We start from the raw sequence: 4,462 nt of genomic DNA, 5'->3' as shown, positions 1-4,462 counted from the left end.
ATGATAAAGGGAAAAATAGCTCAGAAAACCATAACTTTAATAGTCATCTATGCACTCAATGAAATACCTTTGAAATACATCAGATCCTCATAGAATTGAAAAAGGACCAAGACACATCGACAGTAAGAACAGAAGACTTCAATACACCACTCTCAAAGAAAAAAAAATGTCAAGAAAAAAGGCAATGAAGACCAAAAAAAGTTTAATAACACAATCAATAAAAACTATCTTGGATGTATGAGCCCCTAATAAAATGTTTTTTAAAAAAACTATCTTGGAGGGAAGATGGTGACTGAGTAACACATACCAGAGGGACTCCACAGAAATCAACCCAGGAGAGCTACTAAGAGGGAAATTCAACACTGCTGGGTCACAGGAGGCGCATCATAAAGATAAGTAGGCACAGATCCACAAGGTTTGAAGGGACTGGCGGGCCCTCAAAGTTTAGTATTAAGGTAGTAGATAGACATTGGGCCTCCATTCAAGTACTGCCTCAATGCAACACTGTGTTCTATTAAACTGGCATTCCATGATGCTCACCTTCCCAACACAATCGATGAAGACAAATGAGTGCATAAGCAAATGTGGTGAAGAAAACTGATGGTGGCAAAAGATATAGTGTCTAAGGTCTTAAAGGCTCAAGGTAAACAAGCGACCATCTAGCTGAGGAGCAACAAAGCCCACATGGAAGAAGCACACCAGCCTGTGGGATTATGAGGTGTCAAAGGGATGAGGTAGGAGCCATCAAAGAACAAAAAATATTATCATTGTGAACGAGGGGGGTGCAGATTAGGGAACCAAGAGAGACTCATCTGTAGACAACTGGACATCCCCTTACAGAAGGGTTGGGCGAGACAGCCAATCAGGGTGCATTGTAGCAACAATGAAACTTACAACTTTCTTCTAGTTCTTTAATGCTTCCTTCCCCACCACTATCATGATCCCAATTCTAATTTACAAATCTGGCTAGATGAGAGGATGTACACTGGTACAGATAGGAACTGGAAAAACAGGGAATCCAGGACAGATGATCCCTTCAGGACCAGTGGTGAGAGTGGGGATACCAGGAGGGTGGAAGGAGGGGGGGGAGGGGAAACCGATTACAAGGATGTACATATAACCTCCTCCCTGGGGAATGGACAACAGAAAAGTTGGTGGAGGGCGATGTTGGACAGTGCAAGATATTACAAAATAATACATTGCCAAGGGTTAATGAGAGAGAGGGCAGCGACGGGTGGGGGGGGGGGAATGAGGAGCTGATGCCAAGGGCTTAAGTGGAGAGCAAATGTTTTGAGAATGATGTGGGCAACGAATGTACAAATGTGCTTGACACAATTGATGTGCTATGGATTGTGATAAGAGTTGTATGAGCCCCCAATAAAATGATTAAAAAAATAAAGATTTATTTGAACATAAAAAATAGATATAACTGATGGCATATATTCAATCTTGTTTTGTTAGGTGCCACCCAGTCAGTTCAGACTCGGTGACCCTATCGACAACATAAGGAAACAGTGCTTGTTTCTTGTGTCATCCTTACACACGTTTTCTCTTTGAGCCTATGATTTCAGTCATGTCAATCCATCTTTTTTGCTGTGCCTTTTCTGTAACAAGCATTCTTTCAGGGACTGGTCTCTCCTGAAAACCTGTCCAATGTCCAACATCTTGCCATCCTTGTATCTAAGGAGCATTCCGGCTGTACTTCTTCCAAGACAGATTTGTTGTTGTTTTTTGGCAGTCCAATTACTTCCAATATTTTTCACAAGCACCATAATTCAAATACATCGATTCTACATTGATCTTCCTTAATCAATGTCCAATTTTTACATGGGAATGAGATGATTAAAAATGCCATGGCCCCCAAAAGACTGGACTGGAAAACGCTCCTAAGGGCCAGCAAACGATCCCTGAACTAACTACAAGCTTTTCTCTTGTGAACTGTTTTGTTCTGTTCTTTGTCAGTGGTTTGTTTTTGTTGTTTTGTTGCCTGGTTGTATACTGTTGCTTTGTTTTCCTCTGTCTTGTTTTCGTGCATGTTAGTGTCTCCACAGGTCTGTTTGAATAGGACAGGCTGGATGAACTATCTGGAGGAAAAACAACGGGACCGACAGTTCCGGGGGGACTTGGGGTGGGGGGTAGAGGGGTATAAGGAAGTGGTGTTAACAAACCCAGGGACAAGGGAAAAACATGGGACCCCAAATGGTAGAGAAGGGGGAGTGGCAGGCCTGGTGGGAAATGATCAAGGGTAAGGTTGATTAGAGAAGAGGTATACTCTAGCCCAGGTGGCGATGAAGCATGGTAGTAGGGCAGGAGGAAGGTCAAGGGAGATGGAGGAAAGAGCTAGGAGTCAAAGGGCATTCATGGAGGTCTAGACAAAGACAGGTACATGCAAATATATATAGGAGGATGGGGAAATAGATCTATGTGTCTATATTTATAGGTCAAGTATTAAGGTGGCGGAAGGACCTTGGGCCTCTACTCAAACACTCCCTCAATGTATGAATACCTTCTTTTATTAAATTGGAACTCTATGATGCTCACTTTCCCAACACAACGGCTGGAGCCAAAGTGGGTGAACAAGTAAATGTGGTGAAGAAATCGGATGGTGCCCGGCTATCAAAAGAGATAGTGACTGGGGTCTTAAAGGCTTGAAGATAAACAAGCAGCCATCTAGCTCAGAAGAAACAAAGTCCACATGGAAGAACACACCAGCCTGTGTGATCGAGTGGTCCCAAAGGGATCAGTTACCAGGCATCAAAGAACAAAAAATCATATCATTGACTGCACACCTCCATGATAGGATCGCTGAAGACAAATGGGTGCATAAGCAAATGTGGTGAAGAAAGCTGATGGTGCCCGGCTATCAAAAGAGATAGTGTCTGGGGTCTTAAAGGCTTGAAGGTGAACAAGCGGCCATCTAGCTCAGAAGCAAATAAGCCCACATGGAAGAAGCACATCGGCCAGTGCGATCCCGAGGTGCCCAAGGGACCAGGTATAAGGCATCATGCAAAAAAAAAAAAAACATATAAGTGTGTGTATGTATGTGTATATATGTGTATATGTATATATGTATGTATATATGTATATATATATATCATAATAAATGAAGGGGGAAGTGCAGAGTGGAGACCCAAGGCCCAAGTGTCGACCAATGGAGATCCCCTCATAGAGGGGTTTAGGAGAGGAGATGGGTTAATTAGGGTGTGAGGTAGTATCGATGAAGAACACAGCTTTCCCCCAGATCCTGGATGCTTCCTCCCCCCAACTACCATGATCCGAATTCTACCTTGCAGGGCTGGATAGGACAGAGGCTGTACACGGGTACATATGAGGGTTGGAGGTACAGGGAATCCAGGGTGGATGATACCTTCAGGACCAAGGGTGTGAGGGACGATGCTGGGAGAGTGGAGGGTGAGTGGGTTGGAAAGGGGGAACTGATTACAAGGATCCACATGTGACCTCTTCCCTGGGAGAGGGACAGCAGAGAAGGGGGGAAGGGAGACTGGATAGGGCAAGATATGACAAAATAACGAGGTATAAATTACCAAGGGCATATGAGGGAAGGGGGAATGGGGAGGGAGGGGGGTGGAAAAAAGAGGACCTTATGCAAGGGGCTTAAGTGGAGAGCAAATGCCTTGAGAATGATTGGGGCAGGGAATGTATGGATGTGCTTTATACAATTGATGTATGTATATGTATGGATTGTGGTAAGAGTTGCTTGAGTCCCTAATAAAATGTAAAAGAAGAAAAGAGAAAAAAATGATTAGGGCAAAGACTGTACAGATGTGCTTTATACAATTGATGTATGTATATGTATGAACTGTGAAAAGAATTGTATCAGCCCCAATAAATTGTTAAAATAAAAAATTTTTTTAAAAAAAGATGTGTGTGTATGTATGTGTATATATGTGTATATATATGTGTATATATGTATATATATGCCATATTAAATGAAGGGGGAAGTGCAGAGTGGAGACCCAAGGCCCAAGGGTGGGCCAATGGAGATCCCCTCATAGAGGCGTTTAGGCGAGGAGATGGGTTAATTAGGGTGTGAGGTAGTACCGATGAAGAACACAGCTTTCGCCCAGATCCTGGATGCTTCCTCACCCCAACTACCATGATCCGAATTCTACCTTGCAGGCCTGGATAGGACAGAGGCTGTACACTGGTACATATGAGGGCTGGAGGCACAGGGAATCCAGGGTGGATGATACCTTCAGGACCAAGGGTGTGAGGGAAGATGCTGGGAGAGTGGAGGGTGAGTGGGTTGGAAAGGGGGAACTGATTACAAGCGTCCACATGTGACCTCTTCCCTGGGAGAGGGACAGCAGAGAAGGGGGGAAGAGAGACTCCTGATAGGGCAAGATATGACAACATAAGGATGTATAAATTACCAAGGGCACATGAGGGAGGGGAGAAAGGGGAGGGAGTGGGGAAAAAAAAAGAGGACCTGATGCAAGGG

This window comes from Tenrec ecaudatus, chromosome 2, assembly GCF_050624435.1.
Source record: "Tenrec ecaudatus isolate mTenEca1 chromosome 2, mTenEca1.hap1, whole genome shotgun sequence".
Taxonomy (NCBI): domain Eukaryota; kingdom Metazoa; phylum Chordata; class Mammalia; order Afrosoricida; family Tenrecidae; genus Tenrec; species Tenrec ecaudatus.
Note: the sequence above shows the minus strand (reverse complement) of the source record.